Here is a 12751-nt window from a genome sequence, read left to right on the forward strand (position 1 = left end):
TTTTAGGTTGGACATTAGGAAAAACTTTCTAACTGTCAGGGTGGTTAAACACTGTAATAAATTGCCCAGGGAGGTTGTGGAATCTCCATATCTGGAGATATTTAAGAGCGGGTTAGACAGACATCTGTCAGGGATGACCTAGATCAGTGTTTCCCAATTTTATTTGGCCACGGAACCCTTTTAAACGCGAAAGCATTTTGCGGAACCCCTAATAACAGTCTTATATATGGAGCTGAAAAAGTAGACCACAAATAAGTAAGGATAATAAAAAACATATGCTAAACAAGGTCATGAAATCAACATTTAGTTTAACTGCACATATATAAAAACATTATTTTTTTTAAATCATAAAATGTTGTTGTAATGGAATTTTCTCGTGGAACCCTTATTTTCACTTCGCGGAACCCCGGGGCTTCACGAAACACCATTTGGGAAACACTGATCTAGATGGTGCTTGGTCCCGCTATGAGGGTAGGGGACTGGACTTGATGACCTCTTGAGGTCCCTTCTAGTTCTAGTGATCTATGACACAGTGGAACGCTGGTTCTGGTGCAATGAGATAAGCACAGACTGGTGGGACCACATAGTTATTCAGCAGTGGGACGATCAGCAGTGGCAATCCATACCCTTCTGCTAGGAAGAACAGTGACTCTGGGAAACATGCAGGACACAGGGAACCGCATCACGGCAAAGTCTTCCACTCACTGTGGTGGGGCAATAGATGGAATGCACATCCCGATCTTGGCCACTGACCACCCTGTCAAAAAGTACGTAAATCTCAAGGGGGGCACCTTGATGGTGCCGCAAGCGCTGGTGGATCACAAGAGCAGTTTCACCAATATCAATGTGGGATGGTTGGGAGAGGTGCATGGCTTTTATGTCATTAGCAACACCCGTCTCTTTAGAAAGCTGCAAGGTGGAACTTTCTTTCCAGACCAGAAAATTGCCATCAGAGGAGATGAAATGCCAGTATTGTACCATGGAGACCCAGCTAACCCTTGCTTCCTTGGCATACTCATGAAGCCATACACAGGCAGCCTGGGCCACAGGTAGGAACAGTTCAACTACAGGCTGTGCAAGTATAGGATGGTGGTAGGACGTTCAAAGGGAAGGTGTTGCAGTTTGTTGGCTAGGTTAGAGCTCCGTGAAAGAGACATTCCCATTGTTGTGGCAGCCTGCTGTTTACTCCATGATATCTGTGCAAATAAGGGGGGAAATTTTATGCCAGGGTGTGTGTGTGTGGGGGGGGGGGGGGTGAACGAGGCCCAGTGCCTAGCTACTAATCATGAGCAGCCAGACTCCAGGGCAATAAGAAGAGCACTCCGAGGGGTACTACAAATCAGAGAGGCTTTGAAAAACAGCTTTGTCATATTGCTGCCTGGCCACTCATAGTCATGTATGTTGCTCTTAATGAGGGGCCCCCTGTGTGAAATGTGCTGGCCTGTAAACCCCCCCACCCCGCTTGCCCCATGCAACACAAGCAATCTTGATACTGTTGTGGAGAAATCATGCATTCTTATTTTGAGAACACAGGGAAGCAGAGACAGAAAAGTTCTGTATGGGAGCTTCCGGGGTGGGGGGGGGGGGAAGCAAGGTAAGTGGTGTATTACAGTCCCACTGCTCAGCAATCACAGGTGTGGGAATGACAGCCTTTTGTTCCCAGAGACATCCCTGGGAGTTGAGTGGAAATCTGCCCTTGATACCCATCTCCCCCTGCATTCTAAGGTGCCTGAGAGCGGAGACTATGGAACTTGGTGAGGAGTGCATGTGGTTCAGCATGGACTGGAGGGGGGCTTTGTGTTCCCTCTGCCTCTCCTATGACACTACCAGGCTCATCAGCAGGGGTTTGCTGCCACCCTGAGCCTCAAGATCTCCTTTGTGTTCCCTACATGCTCTCCTCTCTTTGCACTCCATTTGCATCTCCTGAAGCATCGTTCTCCTCCATGCATTTAATTGCACCCTGTCTGTGCAGGCAGATTACGTTTGCCCATTGAACCTGTCACCTGACTTTGTTTACATCTTCAAAGCTGTGCTGGACAAACAGCTGGGAGAGCAATGAAAGCGGGCGGCTGCTTAGCATTCACCCACTGTAATGAAAAAAGTGAAGGGCAGACTTTAAAGATACATTATAGAACACAGGACCGAATCTCGTAGCACAAAAGAACGTCCACCCAAGACAATAGACATGTGTTACATACAAGGCCAAAGTTATGCTTTTAGGCATCCTCTATGCAGCAAGTACAGCCCAGATATCTTAAGGGAGCAGCTGGACTGTTAAGGAAGCAGCTCATAGGCGTGGCGTGGCGGCAGGACAGGGAACTGTTTGCCGGGAAAGTGCAACTTTTCCTTCCCACAGGAGCCTGCGGGGGACAGGGCTTGGTGTGGTGCCAAGGAAGGAGTTCATGCAGTCAGCAAACCATGCTTTGTTGGGGATGAACAAATGTAGGTGCACTGCCTCAGTGGTATCAGCTACAGTGGCTTCCCCTGCTTCCTCCAGACTTCCGTGCACGATATCAGTCTTCTCCAAATCACACAGAATGATAAGAAACCTGGACCGTATGCTGCTGTACTTTGTGTTGCAATGACACCAGGCCACTTACTGCTGGCTTGGCATGGAAAGGTGTCCTACCATGGAGGACAGAAGAAGGCAGGCCTCCCCAGAAACCTTGTGAGAAAGATGAAAGAATAACTCTATGAGAGCTTTGTGGAGCTGTACAGGGAGAATTCCTGTGCTGTCTCAAGACACATTAACCAACTATTCAAATTTACCATAACTCCTCATGAAAAGCAGGAGTACTGAAATCGACTTTAAGAGCCCTTAAAAGTTGGCATAACACATTTAGTGCTGTGGACTCCTTGTTTAGAAAATCGACCAAATGTGGCTACGTTCAACCTAAACGTGTAGTGGAGAGCAAGAATGATGAACTGTATCGTTTCGTGATCACTTTCACCCCCACTGCCTTCCTCCTTCAAATTCACAACAAGTTCCTCCCTCTTTGTTAAAATCAAATCTAGAAGAGCGTCTCTCTTAGTACTTTTCTCCACCTTCTGGAATGAAAAATTGTCTCCAATACATTCCAAGAACTTGGTGGGTAATCCATGCCCTTCTGTGTTTTCCCAACAGATTTCTGAGTACTTGAAGTCCTCCACCAAGTGCGCTGGATGATTTTTAGTTTTTTAAAATAAGCCTCATCAATCTCTTCTTCCTGGTTAGGTGGTCTGTAGTAGACTCCTACCATGACATCACCCATCATCCTAACGCTTCCCACAGGTATGTGCAGTAATGTCATCCCAAAGTCATCCTATAGTCTGTCAAGGATGACTTTGCAGTGTTTCTGTCTGCTCAGACTTGCACGAGGCTAGCCCAGATGCCAATTACTAAAGTTAACTACTGTGAAGACAGGCCCTGAGATTATTTTGGTCCCTTTATGTTAAGGTCCTAATTAGATTTTAAGAGTTAATAAATAACAAGCGCACATATTGATAGATGGCTCATGATCACAAATGGATATCATTTAAAAACCAAGTAACTGGAGGCCATAGACACGTTGCACTTTTTGCTGTGCATATAATGTACTACTTGTATCTGGAATATGCTTATAAACTAATTCATTAACCTTTTAAAAGCCACTTAGCAATATAATCTCAGCCGTGTCCAGATTCTTTATGACGTCAGCTTATTCAGTATTCTAACAAACAATGAGGAGTCCTATGTCACCATAAAGATTAACCAATTTATTAGGGCATAAGCTTTTGTGAGCAAAGACCCTCTTCGTCACATTCATCATTAAGGCCAAATAAGTCTGTTAATTTTCAGGGTACCACAGGACTCCTGTATCCACAAAACCAACAACCCTAACACAGCTACTCCTCTGATACCTGTTATAGAAGTGAAATTTAGAATACTGGCAAGTGAGATTAGTATCTTGTTAAGAATCTGTTCTCAATGGCATTGTCTTGCTCATAGGAGACTGAAGTTTTGAGACCTGCATGCTAATTGTCACATGCCCATGTGGGAGGGGGGCTGTCACATGCCGCCTCCTACATGGGGGAGGAATAGCTCAGTGGTTTGAGCGTTGGCTTGCTAAATGAAGGGTTGTGTGTTCAATCTTTGAAGGGGCAATTTAGGGATCTGGGGCAAATCTGTCAGGGACGGTACTTGGCTCTGCTGTTAGGGCAGGGGACTGGACTCAATGGCCTCTCAAAGTCCCTTCCAGTTCTTTGAGAGAGGTATATCTCCATTTATTTATTTCATTGTTCCTTCTCCCTGGAATTTAACAACCATATTGTGAACCTTCCAGGCGTGCCCTATGCAAATGCCTGAATTACCATACAAAAGGTATTTACATCTTACTTTATAAAAGGCAGGCAGGCTCTAGTAGGGTTTGAACTTCAGTAAGGTGTACTATGTATTAGGTTAGTCATTATTGTTTAACTAGACAATTAGCCCATCATAAAACGGGATTTTCAGGTTTCTCCTCCACGTCCTATTCCCTTTCTATCTCGGTCTTCTCTCCTGAGCTTCCAGTCTCTCACTCCGTCTCTCTCTCCCCTCCTCCTACTGCCTCCCCCTCTCTCTCTCTCATCTCTCCTCCGTCTCCTGCCTCTCTCTCCGTCTCTCTTTCTCTTCTCTCCATTCTGCCTCTCACTCTCTCTTTCTCTTCTCCTCCTCCTGTATGGGGAGCACGGAGCCCAAATGGCTGTTTGCGCCACTCGGTCCCATGCGGCAGCCCGGCTGAGTGGCTGCCTATGAGCTCCAGCTGCCCCCCTGCTCCGTTTCCCTTCACCCCAGCACTGATCCTGCAGCCTCCCAGTTGTCCTCCCCCTCCCCCTCGTTCCCCCACTCTCCTCCCGGCCAGGGTCTGTTCATGGCCAGGGGGGTGGGGCCTGGAGCCGCTGTCATGCCGCACATCACCGCCCCGCTCCCCTTCACCTCCCACTGTGGCGCTCGGCTGAACTTCTGAGCCGCTCAGCTGGGCCGCTGTGGGGGAGCAAGCGGAGCAAGCGGCTGTTTGGGCTCCCCCGCAGCGGCCCGGCTGAGCAGTGCAGAAGTCAGCTGAGCGCCATGGCGGGAGGCAACAGCGCTGCCCAGAATGAACAGCCAGCATTTCAGCGTTACAGAGTCACAGATATTGGGTACTATATATATGATAACATTGTGTGTTTTTCAGTGGATTGCTTAGGTATCACAATGGAACCTTACGGTTTAGAATGTTTGACATTTTTAAGTTCTTAGAGCTGGTAGAATTCCATGGGTCATAACATTTCAAACCATTAAGAATTTAAAGATCAGAGTCCTAATCTGTGGCTCCTTTTATAATGGACCAGTTTTTATTAGCATATATCCAGGCAGCATTGTCAAGGTGTTAATAAGGGCTGAAAATGGCCCACTATTCTATTAATCACTTACAACTATAGAGCTAGTTAACTCTTTAGACTCAGCCCTATGTAAAGATCAGTTCATTGTAGTGCTGCCCCAGTGAGGGTATGTCTACACTACCCCGCTAGTTCGAACTAGCGGGGTAATGTATGCATACCGCACTTGCTAATGAAGCCCGGGATTTGAATTTCCCGGGCTTCATTAGCATAAGCGGGGAGCCGCCATTTTTAAATCCCCGCTGCTTCGAACCCCGTGTAGCGCGGCTACACGGGGCTCGAACTAGGTAGTTCGGACTAGGGTCCTATTCCGAACTACCGTTACTCCTCGTGAAACGAGGTGTACCGGTAGTTCGGAATAGGCACCCTAGTCCGAACTACCTAGTTCGAGCCCCGTGTAGCCGCGCTACACGGGGTTCGAAGCAGCGGGGATTTAAAAATGGCGGCTCCCCGCTTATGCTAATGAAGCCCGGGAAATTCAAATCCCGGGCTTCATTAGCAAGTGCGGTATGCATACATTACCCTCCTAGTTCGAACTAGGAGGGTAGTGTAGACATACCCAGAAGGAGTTGTGATTCAGCCCATTCCATTCTCTCCCCCCTCCCCGCAAAATTACCATGCCCCTGGCTTTCTGTAGCTTTAGCGCTAAAGTCTGGTGCATAGGGGCAAGGCCAAGGGTATGTCTGTCCTGCAGATGGAATTACTAGTTCTAGCACAGCGGGGTATGTCTGAACCCTTAGGTACACAGTTGGTCCATCCCATCCCCATGCAGCCACAGCGGCACTGCTATGTTTGGCGTGCTAGCTCTCTCTCAGCAGCTCCAAAGTGGGCATGTCCCAAGCTCCACCCACTCCCAGCATGCCCCTCTGTCTGCCTGGTTGCAGTGTAAAGTGGTGGGGACAGAGGGTTGTACCAGGTGGACCACTTCTCCTCCTCCTGTCCCCAAGCTATGACTGTTCAAACACGCAAGGATCAGTATTCACAGTTAAAAACTGGAGCCGCCCAAGGCAATATAAAACTAGAGATAACTGCCAGGATCATCACGTGAGCAAGTGTAGCGTTAGCTGCTTTTGGCTTTATGGTAGTTTTGACCACTCGTTTTATGGGCAGCTGAGAGGGAAAAAGAATTAAGCATTTCACTGGTTTGACTCAAGCCAGGGGATCGATGACTGGTGTACACAGTGGCTGCTTGGTGACTGGCGGGGATCTAGCTCCTAGATGACAGGTCCATGTTAAGCACCCGCCTGGTAAGCCAGATACAGAAGAGGGAGGGGCAGGCTGTGTACTATATCTATGAAAAGATGCAGCCTAGAAAGATGTGGGGACGGTGGCAACTTTCTATTGCCTGGACTGTGTCAGTGCAAGTGCCCAAGTTAAAGTAGCTCCAGCAGCCTTAGGCTGCATGCACCTCAACCCCGACTCCTTCCTAGTGCCAACTGCTACGTGCCTGCTTCATCCCCTCTACACCCGAGGAAGCAAGGGGGCCAGGAGAGGGTTGCTTATGTCTGCTCTACACAGGGTCTGTGGAGGGTGCATTCCCTTCACCCCCACCCCACCCATAGCAATTCTTGGAGCAGCGTCAGCCCCTGAATCTCAGTACTCGGGGGACTTCCTCACTTCATGACGAGGGCAGAATGTGATGGCGATACTTCCCCTTCTCTCCCTTATTTCTGTGGTGAGGGGAAAGGACTCTAGTTTCTGAAACTGACATGTTTGTCTGGGGGCTAGTATGATGGGCCCAGCCTGTCCTATCTTCCCCACCTGTAAATAGTATGGCTGCCAGTGTTCCTTGAACATTTTCTTCTCTGTGAGCAAGTAACATTGGGGAGGCACTAATACCTTTCTACGTAGCCCCAGTAGAGCCACATCTGCCATGGGGTCCAGCATTAGAGAAGGCAGATTTATCGTACTTGCCCTTTACACTTTCTATTTCCAGTCTGACTGAATGAGATGACACAAAGGAGCAGACGACTCTTTATGTAGTGTGGAAAGATGCGAATGAATGGGGATGATGAAAGGCTTATAATGGGGAGGGAGGGTTGTTTCCGGGGTGTTCCCATTATCTGCAAGGGGTAAAACAGGTAGTAATGATCTTAGCTAGAGCATCAAAGAGAGGCTAGCCACCAGGAAAGGTCACTGAATGAGGCATTGGAGTAAGCGCCGAAAGGAATTTGAGACACCATTGCTACAGCCATTCAGATAGATTAGATAAGATGCTAATAGAAATAATGTGGGAAAGTGACTTGGAAGAAATGGAAGGTCAAGCTTGATGTTCTAGGGCCTATTACTGCCTGCTCTAAGATCTAAATGGTGTTTCAAACAAATTAGAGGCTATAGCAGGAAACAGATTAATAGCCTCGGGAAGTGGGAATGGGATTTAAGAAATGGCCTAAATCCTCCGATTGGTATAAATCTGCAGCGTTTTGCTGAACTCAGTTGAGAAACACCAGTTCAGGGTCTGTCTGGCCCATTTGATAAGGCCTTAATTCTGTCAAGTTCCGAATGGTTCTTTTTGATTTTAGTGTCACCAAGTGGGCTTAGTACTTCCAAGGAAGCCCTTTGCCTCAGATGGGGCCCTAACCACAACGTTTAACATTAAAAGGACTGAGTAAGCTAAGAGTCCAGAAAAGGGGGAAGATAGAAGTCAGAGAAGTTGAGCAGTCATGTTACGATAATTTCTATAAAACCGATATCTCTGCCTTTTTTTTTTTTTTTAGCAATCAGCCCTCCTTTATTGTAGCCTTTCATACAAACAGATGTGACATTTACATTCTAACTCCCTTTATTTTCTTTGTGGATCTGATTTTGAACCTATTAACCTTGACGGTGTTGGGAGGTACTAAACCATTCTTGAGAGAGGCCAGGCAGCTCTGCTGCAGAAAGTGATCATTAGCTTTGGATTTATTTATAATGAACTTGATATCAAACAGCTGGGTGCAACCAAGAATCAACGTTTCCAGTCATGATGACATTCAAGAGCTGTACAGCAGATAAACGTGGCGGGGCTGGTTACGAGGAGAGCACCCTACAGAGAGTCCACACGTTACATAATGTTTCTCCAGATATATCGCACACAGAGCAATAGACAGAGGCATGTATGCCTCTCAAATAGCAGGGCCGGATTAAGGGGGGGGGGCTAGCCGGGCAGCTGCCTGGGGTGCCAACCTAAGGGGGGTGTCTGATGGCAGCTGTAAGTAGCGCCACGCGCCCGGCCGTGCAGCGTTCCTTAGAGCTGCAATCAGGCGCCACATGCCCAGGGCTGGGGGCCACACGGCGCCTCTTAGAACTGCCATCATGCAGGGGCACAGGAATGGCTCATAGCCAAGGCTCAACCACGGGATGAAACGTGACAGACACATAATTAGAGACGCAAAGCAGAATACTCAGGCAGGAAGTTGAAAGAGCTGTGGGGTTAATTCTTTTAGTGTCATAAGCATCTGCTTCCTGCTATGAAGAATTTTCAGTAATAGCAGTGAGAGGCCATCAAATGGCAAATGTAGGTATCTGGTTATAAAGAGAGCATCCCCCTCAAAATGGGGGACAGTTGAGGGGTATGCAGCACTAATTATATGTGTGAATACCTTTTTTTCCCTCTCAATTGTCTACAGTTCTGTGCCCATACCCACCCACTTCCTGACTTGTGCATTTTTCACTGCATCTGGATAAACAAAACCATGCATACTAATAGCTCAGTATGAAAATAAGACCACACAGCTTGAATCACCCTGATTCATTAGCCAAAATGGGGACAAACTATTTTGAAGGGACCTGTATGCCAGGAATGCAATTTCTTTGCAAACAGCTACAGATGAGACCCGTGTGTGTTAGATCCATTGAACTTTTGAACAAAATATGTATTGCTGGAGCTTCATACGCTGCATAATGCCCAGGACTAGACATCAAGCAGGTAAAGTGGTTCGTGCCGGCTCTGGTGGCCCTATCCCTCGACCTCCCCACCCCCATGGGCTGTGGCCAGCTGCTGGTCACCTGTGTTTCCCCACCCTCTGCTGCCTTGGCAAGTTTTGTTAAAGCTGTGATCCAGCTCTAAACATACAGCTCTTTGATTGCACTAGGCTGGTCACAAAGCACTGTTTTGAATTAAGTGTTCCATTTGCTAACCTAGGCCTGATCCAAAACCCGCTGAAGTCAATGGAGAGTTTCTCCTTGACTCCGCTGTGTGTGCGCCACGAGACATCAGTAGAGCCCTTTTGAACAGCTTTTCATGCTCCATGAGTAAAGAAGCTGGGAAGCAATTACAGCGTGAACCAGTCCCCTCTTGTGTTTTGACGTGGATTTCAAAAGGGCTTCTTATTAATGTATCCAGAGTTTTACAGGCAGTGCAAAACTCCTTTTTGATTCCAAAGACCTGCATTGCCAAGAGGTGTGTCTGCAAACTTTGAGTCCGGGAGACAAGACCCGCAGAGCAAAGAGGAAAGAAACTCTCTTGAGACCAACATACCCAATGCTGTATTACTCTCTGTTTTCAAATGTGATGTGATATTTTACCAATTCTATGAGCCTAATCTGGCATACATTGAAATAAAACTGGGTACTTTAAACTAATACTCAGTTACTTCTATTAGTCAATATATGTGAAGCAATCTGCCTGTGAGATGAAATAACTCCATCCCTAGTATTTCAGGATATTTATAAATACCTAAATACTTGAGAGGTACTCCATTACCATGGTGAAAGTCACACAAATATCTAGTGCTGGTATTTTGTTGACATGTTGGATCTTAAAGGCCAAAAAGTTGAAACCAAAGTTTTGAAACAAGTTTTAGAGCTTATAAAATAAGCTCTATTTGACAGCAACAATAAGTGTACTTACTGCATAGGATGTCAGTCAGAAGAGTCCCAGGGTACTTTATAATTCAAGAGCAGCTAAAAGCATCATCAAAAATAGCTCCCTTTAATGCTGATTTTAAAGCTAACACTTTCCACTTTCAACTGGGTGAAATCTGTAGCTCTGGAGCATAATTGTTGAAAACTCATGCAAAAATAAAGTCTACAATTTGAATTGAATATAAATATGCCTCGCTTGCATACATTGTTAGTCTTCTGTATACATTTGTGTGATAGTAACTTGCATGAATGCTCAAGAATGGGATATTAGATACAAATAACAACTTTTAAAGTTTGTTTTTCAAGAGTATGTGCACCAGATATCAGACTGTGTTAAACTCACAGCATCATGTGGCTGGTGGCCAAATATAGTTTTTTTTTTTTAAAGTTTTGAATATTGAATAGTTAACCAGAAAGTTAGTCAAGTTTGCAACATTTTTGTTGCATAACTTTGAAAAATAAATAAACCACAAGCCCTCGCCTGTGTAGTTTTGATGAATTTTATCTCTGTTCACAGTTAAATTAAGTTTTGACTCCATCTGCCTTCCACAGAGGAGCCCTTTATGCCTCTCGTGAGTGCCCCTTGATGGCTGGGGGCATGTCTCCACTGTCTCTGCCCCGTTGTTCTCTGGGAGCGGAGGTGTCCCAGAAGGGTTTCTGGTCAGTTGTCTGGGACCAGGTTTCTTCTTATCCTGTTGTGGCTGCTGTGGGGGGAGGTTAGAGGGTCCCAGACCCACTCAATCCTCTGGGTCCTAGCCCGGAGACCCTGTAAGTAGCAGTTGCCTGCTGCATATCAATGGAGTCTGTTGCTCTCTCACTCCTTGGGCCACTGGGAGCTTCCTCTGTCTGCTGGCTGGTGCAGATGGGCCCTCTTTCTCCCTACTCTAAGCAGCAGCAGGGCTGGAGGTGGCAGTGGACGAAAGGGGTGGAGAAGTGTCTCCAGGTACTTGGGGCTTTATGTGGCTTCTACCATCCTGCTAGAAAGGGGGGAAATGCTGGTTATTGAAGCGTTCACATGTCAAGGAAAATAGCTCGTTCTGGCTGCGTGAGGATGTTGTCTTTTTCAGCCAATGCATACTTCAGTCGACACTCACCAGGAGCAGAACAGAATCGGTTACAGTCAACTGGCTCAAAGATGGTAACTCCTCTCCTCCCCTCCCCCAGCTGATAGTTATGCACACAGAGCCAGGACATTAGAAACTGTGACGTGGGAGACTTGTTAATACACACAGCTTGCGAGGGCACGGTGTGCTGCTTTATTAGCTTAGCACAGCTCATTCAAGCCAACTTGGCAGGCCAGTAAGTTGTCAACATGTTTACCTGCCTCTGAATAGTGCTCTAGAGGAAAAACCCCACCCAGTCTGGAAAGCTTTTTCAAACACTAAGAGGGCTCGTTTCTGAACAGCTCGCCGATCATTCTGAGCAAGAGCCAGGCACGTGGCAGGGCTGGGGACCTGCACCCTGGGAAGGAAGATCTGACCCAGCTTGTTGATGGCTCTAAGCTAGTCAAAGGGAACTGCACATACTACATTGTTTTACACAGAAGAGTCACAGTCCCGCTAACCTGTGTATAAAACAACTGCTGAAGGGCCAGTTTTGCCAAGCCCTGTATGAGTTCAGATCCCCATTTGTGCAGCTGTTCTCACCCCCAGCTGTGCCTGCCAGCTTTTTGTGCAGCTCTCATCCTGAGTTTAAGGGGTACCAAGAGTGGGCTCAGCCCTGCTACCTCTATATCTGTGCTCAGCTGTGGTGCACAAAGGTTAGGGCGTGTTGGCTGCTCTGGCAAGCTCCATTGGCAGGGCTGGTACTAACCAATAGGCGGCCTCAGGCGACTGCCCAGCTCACCTGTAGGGTTGCCAGATGGTTTAAAAAAAATACTAGACAAAAATTTGTTAAGTAATATATATATATATAGAGAGAGAGAGAGCTATATATATATAGCTCTCTCTCTCTCTCTATATATATATTTTTAAATAAATTAAATTAAATAAAAAGTTGGGGATTATCCAGGGAAACCTGGGGGGAGGATTTGGGAGGTCAGGCCGAAATGCGATTGTGGCCCACCCCTAAGACTGGCTCTGTTGGTGGCCTCTGGAAAATGGCAGCCCCGGGCGATCGCCCGGCTTGCCCTCCCCTAAGACTGGCTCTGACCGTAGGTGCTCCAGCGAGGGGCCAAATAGGCCTTCATCACTAGACCGTCGTCAAAACCTGCTGCCCTTTCCAGCCAGCTCCTTGTGCAAGCCCCCGCCTGAGCTTCCTGGCTAGTGCCTGGATGATGACGGCAAAACATTGGGGCTCACGTATCAGTACAAGAGTCCTCCCTGCAGCGGCGGTGAGGAGGAGCAGCACTGTCCAGCCCCCTGCCCACTCAGGTACGGCCACCTCCTTGCCCCCATCATGCCAAAGAGTGGCATTGTCACTTGGTGGGGGGAGGAGGGGCGGTAGCACTGCTCAGGTTTGGCCCTATGGCCACTGCCACATGACAGAGCAGGGGAAGAGGGGCAAAAATTGAGTGAATGATGTTTTCACC

Source organism: Pelodiscus sinensis, chromosome 10 (assembly GCF_049634645.1).
Source record: "Pelodiscus sinensis isolate JC-2024 chromosome 10, ASM4963464v1, whole genome shotgun sequence".
In the NCBI taxonomy this organism is placed as follows: Eukaryota; Metazoa; Chordata; order Testudines; family Trionychidae; genus Pelodiscus; species Pelodiscus sinensis.